The sequence below is a fragment of the Dermacentor andersoni genome, chromosome 8 (genome assembly GCF_023375885.2).
Source record: "Dermacentor andersoni chromosome 8, qqDerAnde1_hic_scaffold, whole genome shotgun sequence".
Taxonomy (NCBI): domain Eukaryota; kingdom Metazoa; phylum Arthropoda; class Arachnida; order Ixodida; family Ixodidae; genus Dermacentor; species Dermacentor andersoni.
The window spans coordinates 101,667,435-101,693,078 of record NC_092821.1 but is presented as its reverse complement, the minus strand read 5'-3'; the positions used below and the strand labels follow the sequence as shown (position 1 = coordinate 101,693,078).

At 46.2% G+C, this 25,644-nt stretch overlaps 1 pseudogene; it reads left to right on the top strand.

The window, feature by feature from the left end:
• Window positions 1-25,301, top strand: part of LOC129384409 (uncharacterized) — a 163,717-nt pseudogene extending 138,416 nt beyond the window's left edge.
• The last annotated feature ends 343 nt before the right edge of the window (window positions 25,302-25,644 follow it).

Here is a 25,644-nt window from a genome sequence, read left to right as displayed (position 1 = left end):
GAAGATGCGATAAACGGATGCTTGAACATCAATCTTCTGCAGCGTCTTCCCAGCCTTTTGGGCAATGAACTGAGGAAGCTTGGGAGTCGTGATGTTTTCGGTAAATCATACGTGGCGTCTTCATCTACTTCACACGTTGAAGAATACAATGGTGTTGCGCGTGTCTGCGTATCCTAAGCGTTATCCACATAATAGAGGCTTGCATCCTGTCATACACTACGCCAATGTAACATTCCATGACAAGCGCGCACTGAACCAAAGCACGATCTCTTTAATCTTCTTCCTCTTCTACCCCGCGTTCCCGCCAGATCTCTCATTTGTCTTTTTGTTTTTTTTATTGCCGCAGATCTCTCATTTGTCATTTCGGCCCACTACAGTAACGATACCAGGTTTGCACGTAACTCCAATTTTCTACTGCTTATGGTTCATTCCAACTATTTAAAAATGACATCATCATTCGCTGCTACAGAACTGCGGTGTGGCTTACCCAAAACCATTAACGCATCATCCTTTCATGCATTTAGTCGTGCCATTAAGCTTTTTTATACGTATAACTAAGTTCGCTTCATTAATTACACTACATCTGCCATTTGTATTGAAGATGTTTTTTTATGCAGTATAGGCTTGCATACGGACAATTTGTTTTATATATTTAATTAATTTAGGTTGCGTTTTTGCGATTGTACTTGTTTCTCTTCGTTCGCTTGCTCATGTTTAACAGTTCTCTCCATTGTGATCAGTAACCGAGGGTCCCGTTGCAGTATTTGAGTTTGGTACTCTCGCCTGTATATTGTCTCCTACCCATTCATTGTATTTAAAGAATAAACTTAAACTGAAACCGACTGCGCACTGTGGCACATTTTGGCATTTATGCGTTAAGCTACAGCCACAGCATGAGTGATGGCAGCATTTGAAAAACCCTTGGCCTCCCATGTCGATCTCGGAGACTACGAAAAGCCACGAAGAATTGTTGGCGTTTTTTATACGTAGACATTATAACTTGAAAGGCAATACAACTGGTGCCTCCAACGTTTATTTTAGCTTTACCAGACACTAAAGGCAGAACAAAGGAATTATTTCTTGAATTTATATTCGCTACGCTCGAATAATTTCGTATCCACTGCAAAAATAGTTTTTTTTTTTTTTTTTGAAGATCAGCCTCAGAAACATTATTTAGCATCGAAGGAAGGAAGAAGAAGGAGCATAGAGAGCGAAGAAGTGCTTTTCTTTGACAGCAAGAAGGTACAGCGCTTTAGTTATTGAGCATCAATCATTTCTAGCGTTGTTGTCGAGGAACTGTAGATACAACTGTGCAGGACACCATGCTAGAAGCGATCGAGGCAGGATACATACCGAGGAAATTATGTGCAACAACACATAGGTGTCATTTGCTGAAATCAAGTTTGTGGTGAGTGAAAAATTATTTCTTCCTCCGTGTACATTTTTAGGCATGGTCTCACCTTTAAGTGCACGCAGTTCATCGACAATGATGATAATCTGGCGACAGCTTGTGAATGTGTAAAATGCCTTCAGTGCAGCTTGACTTTGGTGGAGCAGTCGTTGTGTTAAAGCAGCTCTGGTACTGCATATGCTAGCGCAATCCATATTAGTAATAAATGCACTTAGAGAGGATATATGTGATCGCCGTCGCAGTACTTTCCTTACCTAGGGTGGTTTATTTACGTCATTGTCGCAATAAGATATTTCGAACTTGGCACACACTGCATGCCCTATACACAAAACGTTACAAATGCAGGCTGTCCCGTGCGTCTCACCCAGGATGATAAAGTTGCTCAAACTTGTTACCGTAATCTAAGCTGCCAGAGAGATAAACACATTGTACAGAGGAAGAGTTGGTATTGACGTGAAACATCTCTAAAATTGGTCAGAAGGAAATGCTCGCTAAAGCCACATGTAACGAAAACACGTAATATCATTATAGCATACATATCTGGAGCCCTACGATTGACGCGCCTTGAATATTTTGGTATCATTTAACCTCTCGCTTGGCATTCCTATATGCATAGCTCAGCAGTATTATTGTCGATCCGAGCGGGATCTGTTGAACACGAACCAGCGCCCATCAGGAGCTAGTAGGCCTACAAGTTCGATTTTCTTGCGGACATTTCCTGCTTTCTTGTTTATTGCGCCCCCGCATTCTGGAAATTACGTGAGGAAAGTCGGGCAGCAAGACAGAAGGAAGCGGATTCATGCCTTTCACCTTTCACCATGGTGGGCGCACTACGAGTAGGGCGCGAGCACGATTGTAGGATTGTAAGAGGTGAAAGAGTCTGTCGTTTGAGAATCGGTGGGGCTCAGAGTAAATAAGCCTGGAATTCTGGAACTGGTGTCTCGCGCAAGCGAAGCGCCTGCTAGCTGACGATTATGAAGGGAGTCGGTTGCGTCCACCGTAGTCGTGCTGGATTCATGTTGCCAGATGAGCTGGCTGGCTGTATCCAAGCTTAGCGTCCCGCGCAACCATGGTGGCCGTGCTGGAAGCGAGTCCTCTGCAGCAACATGGCACGAACCCAGTAGTCTGAAACACACGATCCAGGTGAACGTGGCCTGAAAAGGCAACGGACGTAAGCCTGTAATTTTGGAAGTGGTGCCGTGCCTCTAACTGTCTTCTACTCTTATTGCATTTCTTATTTTTATTCTTATTATTATTGTAAATGCCTTCTATTCTAAATTTTCCAATTAATTGTCTGTTTTTTTTTCAATTTACTTCTTCATTAATTTGGCCTCGCTGCTGAATTAAACAATTGTCTTTATGCATGATAGCGTTAACGGTCCAGCGTCGCAAAAAATCCGGCATCGGCGACCGCCGTTCCTCGTCCGGCATCGGACATCGCTTCGGCGAAAGGAAGTTCGAACCAAATTTCGGACGACGCATACTCAACCACTCTTCTACCACCAAAGTTGTTCATACATTGTGTTTCATTCTTTACTAAGTTATTCCTCGAAATTTTGATCACGGCAACTGTAATCAAAACGTAATGTAATGTAATAAAAAGAAACACCGACAGCGCGTATCTTTTATTTTAGTTCTTCTCAGACAAAAATATTAAAAGTGAGAAACAATAACAGGATATCGACCCACGCAGGAGGCCGCGTTTCTTTCAGAAAGCTTGCCTTCGTGCAAAGCTTTCGTCGCCAGCGTTTCCCGGTAAACATTGCGCTTACAGAGCTAAGCTGCAGTTGCTAGAAAGCATGAAAAGCAGTCAGGGGTCTTTGAATGCTATCGTGTTCCACTCTTAAAAGGCGAAGCTGAAGCGTGGTCCAAATTTTTATTCACAGGTACACCCTCCTATGTTCTATTCTCTCATAAATTATTGTAGAAACAGCCGATTTTTAGCAGCATCGTGGGTGCGTGCTATGTTTTACAAAAAGATCATTACCATTGGCATCATCATTATCATCATAACATGAGACCAGAGCCTGCACTGTGCGATAAATGTTGCGCAACATAGAAGTGAATATAGTATGGAAGCGAAGGAAGCTTCGCTTGCAACCTGTTCCCACAAATGCATGGGATACGTTACTTTCATTACTGTGATTTATTTAATTGGTATATTACCGTATTACGCCCATAAACTCCATTGAAGCTCACAACTTCGCAGCAACGAGAGAACGCAAAGCGCAAAATTTGTGGAAGCGAGGATAACAATTTTCGCGAGAAGCTTTCGTAGAGCATAGCAGCTATGAAGAGCATGAGCTGTTCATAGAGAGGCGTGTGCCTCAAAAGGCGATTTCAATCCTTTGTGGCACGGAACAACCTAATAAGAAAGGAACGCCCTTTCTAGTTAATCGACAACTGAATATTTTAGGTATGCTTGTTGCACCTCATATATATGTATATGACGAAGTAAATTTTAGCGTTTTGTTTTATAAGATGTACCACATAATCTGGATATACTTGTCAAGTGAAATAGAGGGAGACGTGCCACCACATGTTCAGCCTCTTGGATTTTTAATAATGCGGTGAGATCGTTGACCACACGGAATGTCAGCACCACAGAACCAGGACTAGCGGCGAGAATGGCAGTAGTACGCGGAAGGGTAAAACACACCGTCCAATACGAGTGTCGTGGGCTACGCTGTTCACCTCAGAAGGGCACACGCCCTGCCTTTGCCAGTGCGGGCGTGTAGTTCAGAGACAATAGCTCGTGGAGCCCTTAATACGCCTTTGTTTCCACGGCAAATCCATGGTGCATGCCGAGTGGCAGTACTACGAGAGAAAATGGCATGCCCATCGGAGATGACACATATTATTCGGCACGTGTTTTCCTTCACGCGAAATTGTCTCGTTGTGTGAGCAGGAGCGTGGCGAAAACCCCGGCAGGACGTATGTCCCCGTGGATTGAACAGCGTGTAACACGACGCTCACACGGGTGAGCGCTTTTCATTCAGGTTTAAACAATCGCCAATCATCTCCACTTCCCACCGTTACAAGGCGTTCCGTGTGGTCGACGCTTGTGCGAAATTATTAAAGAACCTTGTGTTGGTACCTCTGGACATCGGATACCTCGGGGAGCCTGGCAAAAGATGAGGCGTGCGTACTAAGTATGATGCGACGTGCACAATGTATGCAATGATGGAGATGTTTGGGTAGCAAAAAAATAATAAAGAACGAAATAAAACGTTCCGTAAGTTACCTTGACGAACAGTGGCTCGTGTCCCATGTTCAATTTCGTATGCTGCCTTACGCGAGGCTAGACCTGTTCATGCAAATAGCCAGACGCTGTAAATCTCTATAATTCATTATCAGCCTACTTCCTTATAGGCCGAAATCGCCTTGTTGCTAAAATCGAGACATGAACGTTCAAAGCTACATACCTTGCGTGCACCCCATTTCTATAAATATACTATAACAAACAACATACCTTGACTTTTTTAAAGCCCACAATGTCTGCCCGCCGCAATATACGTATTGTGGCTAATGCATCAAGAACTTTACTTACTTAAGCAACGTCTCTGGGGTGTTCTTGAAAATGTAATACCTTCTTTTGCTGCAGGACGATATTTGGAGTGCTTGCAGTGATAAACATCCTTCTTGGCATCAAGTTGAGCATGCTTAAGGGGCAATTCAAGACGCAACCTCAGCGGCGACCAGCAGCACCTCCGACGCAAGTCCACCAGAGTCCAAAAAGCTTCTACGACACCGACGGTGTAACGGGATACAGCTATGACGTCGTTCCCGACATCCTGCATCTCGTCAGGTATGTGCCTCCGCTGACTGCGAAAAACCGTGTGTGAAAGTCGCAAAGTTCGATTTAGAAAGAATTTTTGGCGCCAGTGACTCTTACGAAAAATGTTCTGGCATTCGCGAAGCTAAACACGTTCTCTGGATAAGCAAGTTTGTGGTTCCCACCGCTGTAAAAACAAGCGCTGCATTGGACAGCAGACGTGCGCGCAATGTCACGTGAAATACCGCATTAGGGCCCGATGTACGCGATATCAAATCACAAAACTTAAAAAGCAGGCCCAGCTCCTCAAGCATGCAGTAAGTTATAATATAAGGGTGGGGGGTTATCAGCCCTACGTACATCGTGACGGATGTTTGCGCTGGTCCAGCAGCCACAGAGTGACTGAACGGACTTTCGCAGGCGATTAGCTGGTGGGCCACGAGTGACGATAGACAAAAACAGGCGCTTTCGTGCTGCCGGCGCGTTCTGATAGGACACACAAAAAAGTGCTTTTTTTTGCATGGTTGACTAAGGCCTGCGCTGCTGCGGAAAGCATCCTAAATGCTTTTAGTGCTGTCAGGATTGTTACAAGTTTTCGCAGGTACCTAATGTTCGGCAAGTCGCATTTATCTCGGCTTTCGACAGACCGCCATGCTTTTAGCCCTGATGGAGACGCTGCGTGGTGTCGTAAGCGTTGGAAATGCGGGATTTTTAATGGTGTTCACCAAAGGTGTACAGTGATATATGCCCTGCTTTTTGCACTCCTACCAGAGCTGTGTTGACAGCGAGGCTGCACTGACTCATAGGATGAACATTATTTTTATTTTTCAGTAGCATGTGACACAAATCTACTGTATGCAAAATACATGAATTGAAGGGAAATGCATCTAAAAACCAAAACTTGTTGTGCTTGCGATAATTTCTCTTACTTATTGCGTAGCATGTTAGACTCAGTCTGCTAATGAAATACTCTGTTTATGTCATGGAAAATATTTTGCAATGCTGTATTATCTGTACTCATCGTTCGTGATTTTGCGTGCAGAGTTACAATATAAAGGCATGTGGTCGTGTGGCAATTCTGTGAAACGGGACGCCATTGCTGTAGACACGAAAAAGGAGAAAGCGAGTCAAGTTCCACACGACTGATTCGTTTATGACGAGGATTGTTTGAAGCACAAGACTTTGCAATAGAGCACAGCACACTACTACATGAATCATCCAGCAGCCAATAGTTTGTATAAAAACCGCGTGAATACCTTTTCGTGTGAATAAGTAGTTCTGAGTGCACATCACATCTCAAGTTAATTAATGAACGTGCAAGAGGACAAACATTGAAGTAGTCCTTGTGCGTGCTTTAATGGTAAGTAGAGCGACTTATTAAAGCAGCCTTTAGGCTGCAACTCAGAGAGCATGGGCCCTATAACGTAAACCTATTCCTATTTCCTGACGTCAAATTTACGTAACCGCGACGCAAGCATCGGGCGGTAACCAGCAGCATTGTTTGAGAAGCCCTGAGATGTCATCCTCATTTATAGTCTGTCATTTTCATTTGCTTTCAAAGCGAGTAGCATTGCCTACATTTAGCAGTTTTTCTTATATAATTGCCTGAGAAAAGGCGAGGAGCCAGCTTAAGAGATTCTTTCGTCGGGGCTGAGCCAGCACAGGGAAACTAGGTAACCGGATGAGAAGGGTGGTGCCGGCGGCTGCGATTGGTCAGCTTCCCCTTTCTTAGCTTGCCGTGGTTGGTTAAAAATCGCGGCGGCGTGCAAAAGGAAGGTTAGAAATGCTGCTAAACCGGATACTCAGCAAGGTAGAGTTGACAGACCAATGTCGTAAACGTGCTGAATGGTCTAGATAACGTTAAACGGCCACGAAAAGTGTTTTATTATGCGCAAATAAATTCATACTCCCCGGCAGCTCCGCGTAGCCTGTGCACAGCGATCGGCGGGCAGTCGTGTTCTATTCTTTCGGAACGGGGCAGTGCCTGGCTATTCAGAAAAGGGCCGTATAACGTAAAATTATTCCAATATGTTTTTATTCCAATCTCCTGACGTCAAATTTAAGTAACCACCGACGCAAGTGATGGGCGGTGAGCCACAGGGTTGCCTAAACATACCAATCAAACGCTCTCCTCATTTATAGGAATTCACTTTTGTTTGCTTTAAAAACGAATAACCTTGTCTACACTGAGCGGCTTGTCTTATATAATTGGCTGGTAAGAGGCGAGGAGCACCGTCAAGTGGAGAGGGATTCGTTGTGGCCGAGCCGTTGCACTAAAAATCGATCCGTTTTCCCTTACGTAGCCTGCGGTGGCTGGTCGAAAGTCGCGGCTACATGCAACGGAAAGTTGAGAATGCCGCTTACAAAGATTCACAGCAAAAAACGGTTGGCTGAGTGAGGTCGTGGACATGCCGAAAGTGCTCGAAAACTTTACACCGCTACGCAGGAAGCGTTATTGTACGCAAATAAACCCATGCTCTCCGGCACGTGCGAGTAGCCACTGCCTGAGCGATCAGTGGCAGCCATCTTTTATTCCTTTCAGGACGGGGCAGCCTGTGGCTATTCAGAGAATCATACAGTTTTGTTCAGCATATTAATGCGCCCTTAACGCTACACGTCACTTTAACGCGGTGAGTGCGTGGTTTTGTGACGTTGCTTAACAGGCGGCTGAAGGGGATGCAGCCCGAAAACTTTTGACCAATAGCCGAGGTCTTAAGGCAAAAATGTGTCGAATCAGAAATAACTATTTTTCTTTTGTTCAGTGCAATCATCCATAATCACAGATCCTGCTGGGACAGCCGCGCTCTTTCAGCAAATGTCTCTTTATTCACCCAATACTGAACTCATATTAGTCCAATTCAACATCGCAAATCCCCAACATAGGAAAACCAGAACATAGCAAAACCAACCACAGCGCCAGCTTCGCTGGACTTCTCTTTTCACACGGTGGAAGGGCTCTGCACTTTTTTTCGCGGAAGGAGCCTAGACAACAGGGGAGGGAAGGCGATAATAGACTCCACTGACCTGCAGCGGAACAGATAATCCCCCCAGCGTCGTGCAGGCTCCTATCAAAACACACGGCCGGGTGACGCACGGCCCTGTCACCGGCCGTGTCAGCCGGTGACACGTCAACCGGCAGGCACCCGGTGCTTCCTCACATTCCTCCACAGAGTTGGAAAGGACACCTTTCTTCTCAGTGCTATACCCTCGCCGCTAACATACCCTCGGTCGTTGCCTCGCACGCCCGCCTTACCCCTTCTGCCTTTAGGAGAAGCCTATTTCTATATACTGTGCTGAGGAAAGAGTATCTCTCCTTGAATAAGAGAAGTCAACTTGCCGAAATGTCTTCCATCTCCCGCTTTCCCCGTGTTTTCCCTATTTATTGTTGAGTCAGGTATCCTACGTCTCTTCATAAATCTTATTGAATCACCGGCACAAATTAAATGCCCATGTTAATATTTGCTGCAGGAATTACCAGGAAGGAAAAAAGAAACCTATTTTCCGAAGGGTACTGAAACACCCCACGACATACGCGTCCCGTCAAAAACGTTTGTGCCTTCACCAGAGCGGTCGTCTGTAAAGAGACTTCAGCCGCAATCAGACTGCCTTGCAAGCGCTGACGGCACGTGCGTTTATCGTTTGATGTTTTTCCCTTGCTCTCCCTTTCCCCTTTCCGCCTCTCTGTTTCGTATATATATTTTCCGAGACGGAAGCAATAACGATTCATGTCCCAACCTTCGAACGGCGTGCTGTCGTACCTATGTAACAATTACACTCAGAAGTAAAATGGAGGTAATTTAGTAAACACACTGTTAAATTTACCCTGATTTATTCTTTGCTGCTACTGTACAGAAAAGACAAAAATAAGCCTTGCACACAAATGTGTATGCCGTCACGGAAAGAGGTAGTCGTAAGGGTCCGTTGTGAAACCCAATGACGACGTGTAGACGAGGCACAGGAGAACACCAGTTAGCCCGCTGAGGAGCCAAGATCCTAGTTTTAGAGGGGAACTAAAGTAAGCAATAGCAGCCAAACAATAGACTGTCTGACATGCTTTTAGGTCATGGGTAGAAAGCCCGGAAAGCGCGCGTTAGTTGAGAACCACTGGCAGAAGGACCAGGCAGGTAACCGGCTGCCGATGATCAATCGGGGGGAGAACGATGATAACGAGCTCGCCAAAGAAGTGTTGAGGCTGTATATTGACGTTGTTGGTTGTCCAGGTGGCAATTCATTGTAGGAATTGGCGGAATATTTGGACGAGGAAACGACTTGCAGGCCACCGCTGCAATGGTGCTGTTAGTATTGTCGCAAACACGGCAGGAGGGCTAGATGGGTGCGCCAGATGCTGCGGCCAGCACCGTGACGATGCTTTGCGAAAGCCTTTGAAGAAATAACTTCCAATAGGATGCTGCTCCCTTAATATGGTCGCCGAGGGATTGTCGCATGCTCTGATGGAGCAGCGATGCCGTCTTGCACTTATGTCCTCAGCAGTAACCAGCCCCTGCCGCCTGCTGCACACGGTCTCAGCTTTGCGGTTACTGGCTCCTTTCTTCAAGTGGACTACGGGGGCCATAGGCATCTTTCTGCTTTTGTTTCTTTCATTTAGAGAGGAGACAACATATTGGGAACAGCTTTCTTGACGACGGTTTGTCGGTACACTGACATTAACTGAAGGCACCGCCCCCTGTTTGGGTAGGCCATTGATACCGTTGTGGTGCTTCTGAATTGCAGCTAATGTGAATTTCAAACTAGCTTGTAGAGTGGTTCTAAGGTGGTTAATATTTGGGAAAGGAATCTAGCGTAAAAATTCACGAATCCTAAGAAAGCCTTAAGTTCGGAGACGCCAGTGGGGGCTGGAGCCCTCGATAAGATTTCCACTTTATCTTTCTTGGGATAAATGCAGACTGCGTCAACTTCGCGACCCAGGTAGTGCACACGGTGTTTCAAAAATTTACATTAATCGGTGTTGGCCCGTATGCCATGCTTCCGTAATCTCTGTAGCACCTGTTTGGTGCATCTAACGCACTCATGTTTGGTTTTTCCTGCTGTGAGGACATCGTCGAGATAACACACTGTGTCCTCCAAACCGGCCAAGACCTGATCCATTACCGACGGCAAAATATCATGGGCGCTCGCGACGCCAAAAGGTAAAAGCGTGGAACGAAAAAAAGCCGAGGTGCTGCTGCTGATGATGACGATGTGACACCGGAAGATCACTTTCGTTTTTTGCATTTCCCTTTTGAATGGGTACATAGCAATATTCTTGAATAAAATTATGGAAACGTCGATAACGCCTTGTTTGTAGTATTTTGTGCACAGCCGATGACTGCGAGTTGTCACTGTTGTCAAAGTGTTGTGCAGTCGATACGAAACCGAGAAGTCCTTCAGACAACTTCGAACGTACTCCAGGAAGCTTGCCGGTGATTGATATTATTACACCGATAATAAAGCTGAGGCTATGTGTGTGCATCCACTTTCCCTAGAATATATAAAATATTAGATTAAATGTTCTGAGGCTCAAATACAAACATTTTAGCATTCTCGAGCTACCCGCGCCGAGATTGGTCCTTTCCAGCGAAGCTTAGGCCTAGCGTCTACACGCCATCGGTTCGACTGGGCTCATGAATCAACCAGTCTAACAAGGATAAATCACTCTATATTTCATGTTTCGCATCGATGTTCTTAAATAAACATTTTTTTCGTGTCTGCAATATCAGCCCAAGAAGCAATGAGCGTCGATGTGTCGTGTTATAAAAATAGGTAATGACCTGTCGCTGAAGGCTGCCAGCATTTGACTGCGCTTCTCTGACGAAGATATGTGACTAGACAGATGTGCCGATTGAAACAAATCGTTACACTCAGGAAATTTTCGATATCCCTTGCTCGAAGAACAAGAAACGGCTATCAGAATAGGCCCTAACAGCCCACACACCGTCCCGGATTGCCGGCTTATTAGGACATTTTTCTAAGTTAAAGTACCGATCGCAAAAGAAAGTCAGTGTTTGGCAGTTCCGTACATACCATTTTATGCGGACAACCTTTTCTTTCTGATAAAGGCGTAAGATTTAGTTGCGGGGTGATAGCGTATCTACCAGGCCTCTTCGAGACATATCTAGGATGTCTAATTGCGGCTGCGCCTGTAATGCAAATTATGCATAAGTTGCCATGGCTTAGGGGTAAACTAGTCAGCTCGTGATGTGTATGTTAGATGAACGAATCCTGGTAATGGCGTCTTTATTCTTTCTCGAACTTTTTATTGCTCTCAAACGCTCCCTAGCGTTTTCTGTCTTCAAAAAAATATATGCGGTAGCCAGGCACCGTGTTTTTCTCGCTGTGGAGCAGCTTTTAGCAGCGGTACCCAGCGCCTCCTTGTATACCGCAGCTGCCCGGCATGCAGCGCTCGACACTGGACCCGTAATCCAGCATAGCACTGGGTTTTACGAGAATGATATGAGTACTGTTATTGAAAAAATGTTATAAACCCAAGGAGGTCAGAATTTTATGTACAATTACCGACGATGGTGAAAGATGGCATGGATTGTTCACAGAATTGCTATTGTGATAAAAGCCGTCAAGTGCTTTCCTACGCTCTGGCTTGCCTTCGGGAAAAGGCTAAGGATGTTCTGTTTCGCTTGCTGGGGCATGTATATCCGTGGTCTAAGGAATAGAGCATTGGATGACGTGCTGGGGGTCCTCTGTTCCAATTTCTGTCACACAATGTTAACGCGATAGCATTGAGGGCTCCGTGTCGCATAACTTCCGGTGCCGGCGGGCTTGTCCGGGAACGGAGAAATTCGTATATATTTAGGCATATGTATATTCCATCCCTTGCTATACGACATGCGGTATATGCGCATTATGTTGCCACACCGTTCTATATCTAATGGTGCTCGTACCTTGTCGCTCATTCTCGATGAAGTGATTCCTCGGAATTTCGGAAATGACAGCCCACGAACAAGTGTCACGAAACAAAACACCGTCAGCGCGTGCCTTTTACGTTATATATTGTCCGACTTAATTATTAAATGTGCGAAACAGTAATATAAACCTGGAAACGTTTTAATTTGTGTGGCGCTACCGGGATCGGCCCATGCCAGAAGCCGCGTTTTTGCCAGAAAACTTGCTTTAGTGCATAGCGTTCGCCGCCAGCCTTTCCCGGTAAATGTCAGGCTACATGAGCTTGAGTTGCCGGGAAGCGTGAGGAGCAGTCAGTGGCCTTTGGGTGCTGTTGTGTTCCACTCTTGAAGGCGAAGTTTAAGCGCCCTCCAATTTTCATTTACGTTTATTTAAGTGCTATTATACACATATCCGTTCGGAACAACACGGTGGCCAGACGTCCTAGTAGCCCACATATCTATGGCTGCACTATCTCGGGGACAGGCCCACGATTAAGGACGCGAAACATAATTGATACAGAAAAGTGGTAGTAAATCGCTAAGAAAGTGATTGCTTTTAAAAATTAGCGGCACCATATTGTGTGCTGTACTTTTTCTCTTGTTTGTTGAATGCGGGCTAGCCTTCAATTTATCATCCTGTGCATCATTACGTGCTTACTCGAAGTCATAAATCAGCCTTTATGGCTACTAGAAATTCAAAAGGACAACCTGGTGGGATAGTTGGTGATATGGCATTATTTACAGAGTAGAGCAGAAGCACATGGACGGCGAAATAAATGAAAGATAAACAGGGGAAACAACGCTGGGCCCCGTCTTTTTCTTTTGTCGTCCATGTGATTCTGCGCTACTGTGTAAATAATAGTAGACATTATGCGAATGTAATATGTTAATATTGATTAGAATAAATACTCTGCCTACCATGCTTTAAAGAGTAAAATTGCAATCGTCTTCTTTTTGTATATTTGTTGCTTGCAACCACTTCTGCAGCATTGCTATAGACGTGTCTTTATAATGCGCTTAAAATCTATTTAATTAAGCGATGTGAACTATGAGCTACAGAGATGGCTTGACCTAGTGACAATAAATGAAGGTATTCTTACCATCACCGCCGCTATGGTCAGGTGGAGCTGAAATAAGTGGCACAATATTGTCGCTTTCTCTAGTTTTGTCCTTATTTGTTGATTGCGTACAAGCCTCCAATTTATCCTCCTATGTATCATAATATGCTTACTCGCAATTAAAAGCCAGCCTTCTGCGGCTTCTAGACATTATGAGGATTTACTATTTCACTAATTGGCAAAAATAAATACTCTACATACCATTCTTTAAAGCGTAACACTGCAATCGTCTCTTTTGTAGTTGTTGCTTCCAAACACTTCTGCAGCATTGCTATAGACGTCTACTTATAGTACGCGCAGAATCTCTTCACATAAACGAAGTAAATGACGAACTGTCAAGTGTGGCATGCTCTAGTGCGAATAAATGAAGATATCGTTGCCTTCGTCGCAGGTACAATCAGGCGGAGCTCAGCTTTGCTGACGCTGTGTTCTACCGCTCTATGTACCTCAACCACAGACCGCGGAAGATAATGGTCCACTGTAGTCCGTGTGGATTCACTGGGCCCTACGCTCGCTTGGTTGAAGGCATTCCGTTCACTTATGTGCCGACAGTATTCCCCACAGAGGTCTTCGGCACACCTATCAATGTAAGTGAATGTCTCAGCCTCGGTGACGGAAATCCTACGCAGCTCATCACAGTGAATTATGCTTGGTTGTCTACCTTGGTGCTACCTTTAAATGATAACTGTAGGGGTGTCCTCTATCTGACGCCTAAGAATGACTCGAGAAAGTGTAAACAATTAACATGATGTGCATGGACTGAACCTTGGCAATGTTGTCTACTGGCGACGCGGTGCACACAACAAGATGTCTAATTGTTGGTTTCTTGTTTGATTTTTTTTTCTTTACTTATTTTGAGATGTTCTCTTGAATACTGTTAATTAAGCGTTCTTGCAGAATGTTTTGTTTTGACAGCTAAAAAGTTTCATTCCACGTTGATGGGCCGTCCTTGCACTGCAACAAAGCGGTCGCTATAATTAAAGTAAAATAGTTACGAGGAAATAAAAAGATATTTTTGGAAAGAAAAATATATTTTCGAAGTAATAGTGAGACTTCGAAGAAAGTGTACTACAGCATCCGGCAAATGCTAACTTTCCATGGAAATCATTTGGATAAGTTAAAACATCGAGGTACTGTCGTAAATGACTTCTGTACGTAAATCGTAGTACGATGTAAATTAAATTTTGATAAGTAGTTAGGATGTTCTTCCTAAAAATAACAGTATATTCGAAGCAGTACATATATAAAAGGTAAAATGTGATAGCAATGTGTCAAAGTTGGCATTGCACACCGAAGCTCCGGCACCGGCTGACTGTTGGTCAAGATAAGGAGATGTTGCTGAAAGCTTTATGTAGAGTGTGATGGAGGTGTACTAGGGCTGTCTAGGACGCTTCAGTTCTCTGTGTACCACATGTTCAGAGCTTGCAAACGAACCTTTCGGTTCTTCAAAGGCTAGCATACTTGAGCAACGTTAGGCTGCCGATGCCGAATAGACTAAATTCAATTACGACTATTACTATTTCTGAGCACAAATTTGGTTTGCAGGAGCACACGTCTGCGTTTTTAGGAACAATTCACCAGAATTCTCCCAACTTTTTGGATCATTCAAAACGTTGATTTTCAATACATGGGCAATTAGGACATAGAACAATACCGAGCTCATCATAATGACACGTGAACTCGTTTATCTCTTACGGGGGAGCGCTTTTAACGTCTAAGAAATGTTATCGCTCAGCGCAGGACGCGTCAGCGTGTATCGGAAGTTTCTAGATTGTTCTCGATGCTTCTATCCGCTGTCTGTTGTCACCGAACCTTGTGTAACCTTAGTGCCTGTATGCGCGACCCGAATGGTGTAGAACTTTGTGGAAGGCAGGCGGGTCCCAGGGGTTACTCTGGAACATTCGACGACTTAACTATAAAAGCCGACGCGCTTGACCCGCTGATCAGATTTTGACGATCTCCGACTGTGTCGCCGTTGTCGCCGTTCTTTAAGGGCAGCCTGTTTTTGTGGGCACAGGTTCGCCCAATAAAATTTAGTTTCGTCTTTCACAGTATTACTATTGTGTTCTTCATAACTCACTCCACCTGACATCTGGTGGAGGTGCTGGGTATACGTCCTTCTTCGTGATCTTGCTCAGCCGACGATTATCGACGCAGAAACGTAGGGTTCCGTCTTTTCTGTTGATTAAGACAACAGCAGACGCCCACGGGCTTTCCGGTGGCTGGGTGATGTCGTCGCGCAGCATTTCGCCGACTTGTTGTCATATAGCTTCGCGTTCTCCCGTCGAAATTTGGTAAGGGCTCTGGAGGAGTGGTCGAGCGCACTCTTCGGTTATTATGCGATGCTTTGCAACTGGTGTTTGTCGAATTCTTGATGACGCCGAAAAATATCTTTGTATCGTCGAAGCAGACTTCTGAGCTGTTGCTGCTTATTCACGGGGAGACATCGTTTTATGTCGAAGTCTGGTTCGGGAACTACGGTCGTCGGTGTAGCTGAGGCAGAATCCGAGAGGACAAACGCATTGCTGGTCGCCAGAATTTCCTCGATATATGCGATCGTCGTGCCCTTGTTGATGTGCTTGAACTCCTGGCTGAAATTTTTCAGCAACACCTTCGTGTTTCCTCCGTGCAGTCGAGCGATCCCTCTTGCGGCGGAAATTTCACGGTCGAGCAGTGGACTTGGTCGCCTTCGATGACGCCTTCTACGTCAGCGGGTATTTCGGTGCCGACCGAAATAACAATGCTGGAGCTAGGCGGGATGCTCACTTGATCTTCGAGCACACTCAAGGCGTGGTGACTGCGAGGGCTCTCCGGCGGTATAGCTTGATCTTCCGACAGCGTTATTGACTTCGACATCAGGTCGATGATTGCGCTTTGTTGGTTCAGGAAGTCCATGTCGAGAATGACGTCTCGTTAACACTATTGGAGGATAACGAAAGTGGCAGGGTAAGTCTGGTCATGAATTCTCGCCGTGCAGATTCTTGCCGTGCAGATTCCAGTAGGCTTTACCATATGTCCTCCAGCGGTCCTATTTGACGGGCCTTCCCATGCAGTCTTAACTTTCTTCACCTGGGCGGCGATGGGTCCACTCATGACGGAGTAATCGGCTCCTGTGTCGACTAAGACGGTGACTACGTGGCCGCCATAAGCATGTCGAGGCCGGTGGTTCTATGTCTTGCGTTACAGTTAGGCTTTGGCGTCGGATAACGGTTGTGTCGCGTTTACCTGTGGCTGGTACATGGCGTCGTCAGGTGGTCTTTCATCTGCGTATTCTTCGCTTCCAGACTTCTTTGGGACGGCAGCGTGTCCTTATGTCGTCCAGGTAGTCTTTTCGTAGTCTTCGTAGGCAGGCGGAGGATACTCGTCAGTTCGACGAACAGCATCCGCACCTCCATCGGTTGCTGCTTTTAGTTTTCCGGATATGGGCTCACGGACCGGGCCCGGGCTCGGCTAGTGTATGGGCGGCGCTGCGGCGACAGGTAGCGGCGTGGTGACGGCGAACGGGACGGTCGTCGAGGGCTCCACTGAGTAGCGGCGAGGTAGTCGGCAATGTCACGAAGGGGTTCACCTTCCCTCGGGCGCGCTGCGTTGACGGCGAAGCCGCGCAATCCCAGCTCGCGTTATGGGCATCGGTGGTACACATAGCCTGCTTCGCCGCAGTGGTAGCAGAGCGGGCGGTGGTCGGGGGCGCGCCAAATGTCCGTCTTCCTCGCGTAGGTGCGCTGGGCGACGGGTGGCCGTACTGGCAGCCGCGGCAGTGGACGACGGAATTGGGGCGTTACAGGGCCCTGATGCGGTCGCGAAGGGGGACCTTGACGGCGTGCGACGGCGGCGTAGGTCATCGCTTCTGGCTGGGGCGGCAGTAATTGAGGTTGCGCCTCAGGAACTCCATGCGATCGCTGAACCTCATCTTTCACGATGTCAGCGATTCAGGCCACTTCAGGTTGCGACGAAGGAAAGACCTTGCGCAGTTCTTCGCGCACAATGGCCCTGATGGTCTCTTCGAGATCACCGGAACCCAGTGCTTTGTTGGCGCACTGATGCGTGAGCACTTGACGGTTATATTGCCTAGTGTGCATTTCTAAAGTTTTCTCAATCGTCTTTGCCTCTGTCAAGAACTCGGCTACGGTCTGCAGTGGGTTTCGGATGAGTCTGGCGAAAAGTTCTTGCTTTACGCCTCGCATCAAGAAACTCACTTTTTTCTCTTCATGCATTTCTGGGTCAGCGTGCCGGAAAAGACTGGTAATCTATTCCGTGATGATGGCGATGTTCTCATTTGGTAGCTGGGCTCGGGTTTCCAGGAGAACTTCGGCCCTTTCTTTACTGACAACGCTCGTGAATGTCCTCAGGAAGTTACTGGGGAACAGGTCCCATTTTGTAAGGGTGGACTCCTGGTTCTCTAACCAAGTCCTCGAGGCGTCTTCGAAGGAGAAGTACACTGTCGTAGCTTATCCTCAGACGTCCAGTTGTTGAAGGTAGAGATTCTTTCGAAGGTTTCGAGCCAGGTTTCCTGATCCTCCGACGTAGCTCCACGGAAGGCAGGGGCCTCTCTGGGCTGTTGAAATACGATAGGTGACACTGGGGCTGCCATTGTGGTTGCCTTGGCCACAGCCTTCTTGGTCTTCTCAGGTAGGCGTCCGTGCTCCGGGGGCAGCTGTTGAAGACGGCGGCATGCTCGATTGTCCGGGACTACGTTGGTGTTCTCCTTGCGGTCCGGGCTGGATCACGGCGGAACCGTAAGGAGGAGCAGAACGGGCAACCACGAAGGAGGGGAGAAGGGAGCCTGAACACGCAGTCGCGGGGGAAAGGTCGGGGTGCCCCAGGGAGACAACGAAGATGGCGGCGAACTTTGCCTCAGCCCCAAGTTAAATTCAGGCATAAAGCACACGCCAACTTTGCTGTCGACACTTTTGAATTATATATATACATGGCTATTCCACAGTCAGCCAATTGCCTATATGTTAACGCTTGTTTTGATGGTGATTCTCTTCCTTATTTATTTCCGTAGGTAGTTTTGTGTCATGTACTCAGTTACCTCGTAGGGGCGTATATAGGTGTTACGGAATAAATGCTGGACTTCACGTCTACTCGCGTTCGTATGGTTTAGCTTCTTATTCGTATAGAGATTTCCTCGTACTGAAATTATATTTTCACGTAGTTGTGGCGGTGAAAAAAGCAGCAAAACTGGGAATGACGTATCTAGCCTTTTATTGGGCTAACTTGTGCCTGCATGTAAGCATACATGCTCAAGTTTGCCTAACATGCAGGCGCATTCTGTGCAGCGCGATACATTTTTTCAGACGGTGACAAGAGCTAAACCGTAAAAGATAATTTCGCGTGTCAATATGGTGGGTGGAAAACCGAAATGAACCTGTTGAGCTAAATGCATCGCAGCCTGCAAGCAGACAAAAATGCGCCATTTAATGTAAAAAGGAAGATTGCCAGTTTCTTCGCTGTGAGCCTGTCCAAGAGAAATCGAAAGATAGCTTCGATGCAATTGCCAGCCACAGAAAGCAAGAACTCACCCTGAATTATGATAGGTTAAAAGTGCCATTTCTGTTGTCGGTGACCAGCGTACATGCACCAGTGTTAATTGCAGAGACTGCTCAGTATAATTAACATTTAATGTAGGATAAATCGAAATGAAAGTATCTCATTTTGAAATCGAAGAATCGAATAATTTGAGGAAGCGTATTGAAACAGGGGTAACCAATATTGCAAAGGCAGTCCTGTACGCCTTTTTACAACCGAGGCATATTGAAAAAATTATGGTTTGAAATGTACATTTGTGTACAATTAGCTGACGAATGCATCGATTTATAATTTTCTGTACGCGTGTGGCCAGTGTCCACCAACATTCCTGGGAGATTGCATTTGTCTTGCTGCCTTCAGTTGTCCCAAACGGGAACACACAATTGACCAATGGATTGAAATTAAATATGGCGAACTGTGTGTGCATCTGGCAAAGAATATCGTGTGCGCGCATTCTGTTCATCACAACGCCGTTTGTTTTTTTTTTTTGTTTTCTAGCCAGAATTTGGCCACCACTCAACGGACATTGTGCGCATGCGTGTCCTGATGCGTTACGGGGGCATCTACCTCGACGCGGACGTGTTCGTGGTGCAGTCTCTCCGACGGTTTCTTCGTTACGAGGCAACCGTGGGTTGCGTAGAAGATGGCACTTTTGGCAACATGATAATGATCGCGCACAAAAACTCCCGCGTCATGCGTCTGTTCATGGACACCTACCGCGAGTGAGTAGCGCGCAGATGCAGCAGTTGCGAAAACAAAGGTTTTATGCGCTCGCTACAAAGTTCACATCGCCAAATTACGAGAACCCGCAGAAGCACCCGCCGTGGTTGCTCAGTGGCTATGGTGTGGGGCAGCTGAGCACGAGGTCGCGGGATCGAATCCCGGCCACGGTGGCCGCATTTCGATGGAGGCGAAATGCGAAAACATCCGTGTGCTTAGATTTAGCTGCAGGTTAAAGAACCCCAGGTGGTCAAAATTTCCGGAGTCCTCCACTACAGCGTGCCTCATAATCAGAAAGTGGTTTTGGCACGTAAAACCCCATAATTTAAGAACCCGCAGAAACAACAAGTGGGACTTGGTAATAGGACCATTTTTACAGCTATATGGTGCATAATGAAGTGCTCGACCAGCATGGTATTGCACAGTGAGGACAGAAAAATAAAACGACAACATGGCTAACATATACCTGAAGAGAAATAGACACCGGTATGTAGAGGCAAAAAGGATGTCTTAGAGAAAACTGAAAAATTGAACTCACGCATTTGAATAATGTGCATTCTGAGACTTTGGCACGGGGCAGGAAGAGATTCTGTTTCATGCTGATGCAGCAGCTGCCTTTCTATTGTATCCCCACCGCCTCTTAGATAACACGCGCCTTTGTATGTCTAATCTGGCTGAGCGCGCTTGTCTATTCATGAGCCGTGCTGGTAACCACAGCTACGGCAATGTGTCACCAGGTAGTATAGGTAGCCAAACTCACTTATGACCTGACTCATTCACCAAGCCACGACGAGTGAGCGCTGCTGGACAGGAGTTCGGTGAGTCTGAGCACGAGTAAGCCATGCCGAGTAGAATGCTTGTGAGTCTGAGTCCGAGTGGACCGAGTTGAGTATAACTTTAGTGAGTCTGAGTCCGATTGAGGCGAGCTGAGTAGAATTTTATTCATTAATGCCGAATAAGTCCTAAACAATAGATATATTTTCTGATTGAATATGTGTGAGTACTCTTAATTTTGCCACCCAAAACAAAAACTGGTTAATGTCGCGGTGATGGTAGCAAAGCGATGCGGCGCGTAGCGTAAATTCCAATAGTGCATAAAGAAACAAAAATTGAGCCCGAGAGTACACGATCGTCGTCGGCCTTACTGTCCGTCTTTACGCCACAGCTGCATTAACCTCTCCCGCCCTTCTCCATCACCTTGCCAAGCGCTCACGCATCAGTTCCACGCGCGTCCTTATCACTAGACCGCCAACTCAAGTTGGCGCCCCTAAGTGTCACGATGCCGCACTTCGATCCCCCCCCCCCCCCCCCCCCCTGTATCTGCTCGGTTTCTCGTTTTACTATTATTCGCGCCCGTTCGAAGAAGGTTCGGAAAGGAAGCGGGGCAAGTTTCGCTGCGAAGCGTGCCGCATCCAGGTACATGCGAGCAGTACAGGCCGTGTACGCGTGCCCTTTCACCTTGCCTCAAGGTCACACAAGGTTATATGCTACGGTGATGTGGGCTGTGGTGCTGTGAGTCGACACAGAGACCTTTACCGCTCAGTGTTCGCTAGACCTCTTCCGTTTTGCCTGGACTGAGCGCTGTCACTCTTGCTTTCATGCGGAAGCCGTGATGACTTGCGTTCAGCGCGACTGACATTGTGGCAGTCGTTTGCTGGTTGTGTTGCTCATCTGCGCTTGTGGTAATCTCTATAATGTGTGGGCCTCCTGCTGCTTCCACCACCTAGCTTTCCAAATGCTGAGTGACCAGCGCAACCTTCGAGAACGACAAGGCGAGCTGGATTTTGAGGTGTGCTCTCCTTCATAGAATTTTGATTGAACGTAGGTGATAATAAATTATGAATGTGGATGACGTTCATAAGCATTTCATTGTCGGCGTGTTTTCTCGCATTAATACACTACCAACCTACGAAGGTGTAACAGGCTAGAAGCGAAGGAAGCAGGCTGTACAGTGCAGCTAACCCACAATCGGCGCATATACTTCTACGTTTCAGCGTACACTACCGAAGAATGGTTTGGCTCATAACTCGCTATCAGGATTGAGTGCGCCACTGGAATGCAGGAAAGAAACCACGTTCTTGCGTCGCATTTTACTGATCCCTTACTGGTTCTGGCTCAATCCGTGAACGTAGGTAGCCGCTGTAGAAGTTTCGATGTTGTTCGGCACATCCGCTAGCTTTCTGCTTGCCCTTCCGTTTGAAAAGTCCGTTCTCGCCAATGACTGTCAATGAATTCTACCGATAACTTGTATTCTAAAGCTTGGTTACTCGCTTTTGAACTATTCTTGTCATTTTGTGGCACCCACGACCTTTGTTATTGTTTGCATGCATGATGGAAAGGTTTATAGGTAAAACTTCGTTTTTCTTCTCTCTCTATATCTTTTTCCTGCAACAGGAGAGGTTCCTGCACCCATTCAAAAAAACTCATTTGTTAGTTGTCGGCGTTATCGTATAATTTCTGTCATCCCTTTGCAGCGTTACGTTCCCCGAACCTGTCGTAACTAAGCTTTATAGCAGTGCAGGCCTGGAGTATTCCGTTCTTTTATTTGACCATACTAAGCCCCTTGTTATCAAACTTAAATTCTACGAAAAATGACATAAGTGTTACAATGCGAACAAAGCCCGCGGCTATTCAAAACATTCCGTAATGTCCTTGAGTAACTGAGATCCCTGGCTGCATAAGTGAATATGTTAATGTTTCCAACATTTATATATGTAATTTATACATAAAATTTTACTCCAGCATATGTCCTTAACAATATTTAAGTTCTGTGTTCGCTTGCTGCATTCGTAAAAGTGATTTTGCTGTGCACTATTTGTTCCTAGTTGATGGACCTAAACAACGAATTCAAAATCGACTGCCCTCACTTAGCTTCCATTCATGCCTTTTACACTAGGCAATATGCCCCAACTAATGCAGCTTATAGTTCTGCAATTGCTGTACATCTACGCGAGACGATGTCGCCCTTGTGAGTAGCGTCTGCATCAAAGCTGGACGTCTACACATACGACTGAAGTGGTCTACCCAGCTGCGTACTTGTTGAGAGCCGTTCATTGATCCTAAAGACCATTGGTGATCCGTAACAAACCTTACAGCACCTGCTCACCTTTTGATTTTTTTATTAATCTATATACAGAAAAGGTACTTGAATTTTAGGTTTTATGTATGCAGTGTTAGCTTGAATTCTAGAACCTATACAGCCATCAATATTGGTTGTTTCTTTGCCTCTCGCTGATCCTATGGTGTGGATGTAGCGGTGCTGTGATAAAGTGTTTCACAAGCAATTACAAGTGCGATTGATGTTTACAAATAATTAGACAAAATTATCACATCAGGAAATTAGTTGGCATAGCATGGGTTGTGCTGCCATAGGATGTCGTAACTTTAGGCCTGTGTGAGCTTGGTGCATACTTCCTGTAATTGCAATATTCATATGCAGGACTCAGAAAATTTCTGTCGCTACCTACTAGGGCTTTTAGAATTGAACAAAATGATCATCATGCACTGCGTGTGGATAATGGGTAGATTAGGTGGGAACCGAATAAAAAAGGTCGTATTGCAATAGCGGTTGTGAGAAAGTGCCTGTTCTTGTATTTACTTAGAATGAGATGGAGAAGCCAGGCACCTAATTTTCCTGCTGGTTCTATACTTGCAAGACCATTCTGACGTTAGTATACAATTTCTGCCTGATGGTAAGTACAAAAAAGAAACAGAGAATGAATAAATAACGGCATGTCTCCTTGAATATGTAGACAGCAACCTTTTAACCAAAATTCATTTAAGGATTATACATGTTGTGCACTTATGTTCGTCTGGAGATGAGACTCTTGATCCATGACGATCTAGGTGCCACTGTTATGTATGTCTAACAAAAAGAAATTCAAGATAGTATACACATTGAGACGTGAGTAACCTTTTCTCGAAAAGAAAGAAAAATGGAAGTGTTCGCAGTGCAACGTTGATCAATATATGATCGTTCAGTTTTTTCATTCAACTCCTGAAAGGTTCGCTAGGGGGCCACGTGTTCACATTGCTGCAGTAAGCACCAAGACCCGGCTCGTCGGTAATACTTATACTCCCCTGGACCGCGCAGGCGGGCCAGGGGAGAGTAAGATCGGCTCTCCGCGACAGCGGACAGCCAATTTTTAATGCGAACACCCCCTGGCACGATTCGGCCTCCGTGGCCCAGCCCACGCGCCGCCCTGCTTCCAGCTTTGATCCCCCTGCTACCGCTTGGGTGCCCCGCAGATCCTGCGCCGCCTGCTTTTATACAACCTCAGTTGCTCTCCTGAGGCCTCCGTTTGCCGGTTACATGTGCCCCCCTGGAGCAGTGCTTGTAAAAAATCCGATCTATCGTCGCGACGAAAAAAGTGACCCGCGATGTATACAACACCATTCAGAACATTGCCCCCTTCATCACCAAGCAGCGTCCGCGCCCACTGCCTCACCGCGCGGGCAGCGAGCGGCAGAGCCTAAACAAACTCGACCGCACTCCGCAATGCCGGCATGTCTAAGGGACAAACGAATACAGCGCGCGCTAAGAAGCCTCCTTGGTAGTGCCTAGGCTGAGTCATATATTCAAGGAGCGAAACCCCGACATTTTCTCTCTCGCGCCCACTCTTACTCGCACCGGCGCAGAAACGTTGAGCGCCGTAAAAAGCGTCCCGCCCCGCTGTACATACTAGCTATTGTGAAAACGCTTCCGGGGAGACGTCCAGAGTGAGCCCCACGGAAGGCGAAGTTGCGCCCAAGCACTGAAATTTCTCGCACTCAGCTGAAAGCTTCAAATGAACGCGAAAGTACGCTTTCTATCACGTTCAAGTTTATCGCCACCTAGAGCAGTATAAGTCCTCCTCACAGCGATAGTCTCGTCTGCAGCAACGCTATTAATAAGGCACTTTAGACAAACGAGCAGTTCGTTCAATTATCAGCTGCCTTCAGTGAAGTTCACCATGGGAGATAGGATTATGCGTATGAAGGGCAAATGAAAAACACGGAAAGAAGGCATTTCGAGGCCCTTAAAATATAATGTACCCACCAGCTATTTTAGACGCATAGGTTATATTCTATAATAAATTGGCACAATAATGACTTTAAAATATAGGCATGTTGTGTGACCTACTGTTTTCTAGTTATCAGATAACCAGTGGCCACAGTGCCACATATCCAGTATTCGTAGGATCACATGCCAAGGGGCACACACCCAGTGGTCCCAGTTGTGCGTAGTATTCATGGTGAGGTTCCTCTTTGTTTTGTTGCGGCACCTTCCATTACCGCTCTGCTCGCAGGTTCAATGCATCACTGTGGGACTACAATTCCGCAGAAGTGCCCACCAAGGAACTGGTTGAAAAGCGGCGACACCTGTTCCACCGCATGTACCATGGCCTCGAGACATACATGCTCCCAGCTATCTACTTGCCCCACTTCATCCCCGACTGGCGCAACGCCTACGCCATGCACACCTTAATAAACCACCGCCATCTTGTGAAAGAGGACCCACTGATTGGTCAAGAGCTGAACGAGACAACCATCAGAAACTACGATACAGCCTTGGGACAGATGGTTCGCTCAGTTCTTTTCGGCACGTCTGATTTTGTCGCTCCTGATGCTCGCTTGCTGAATGTTACTGAACTGGCTGCCATGAAGGACCGCGGCGATGACCTCACTCGAATGGATACTGGAAGTTCGAAACCATTCTATTATCCAAATTAGTTCCCGGGAATGGAGCCTGCGTTATCGGCAGCGGTGTTGACACATGTTTCTTTCACGTCTGTGTATCCAGGAATAAACGTTGATCGCTGAGAGAGTGAAATCTGCCTTAGTCAACGCCTAACGATGGTGGAAAACAGCTCGCACGTTTAGCTAACTCGTGCAGCTACCTATCTTGTTTATCAATATCTTCACTCACCAACCAAGTGGCGCGATATTTGACGACCTTGTCCGCCTGATCTAAAGACAGGAATACAGTAAATAGTGTTTGTGTGGCTTTAAGCTGCTCCTACAGTTTGTTGTCATGTTAGTAAGGAATTTACCCATTTATGTTTTCTACGTGACACGCTCTTTTTTAGCTAGGGTAATATTTGTTGTAAGTAGAACGATGTAAAATGGAGCTTTTGCTATAAGAGATAAAAAGCGCGTCTCAGAAAGAATGTTGCTCTGAGTCAATTTTAGTGCATTTTGTGCAGTGGACCT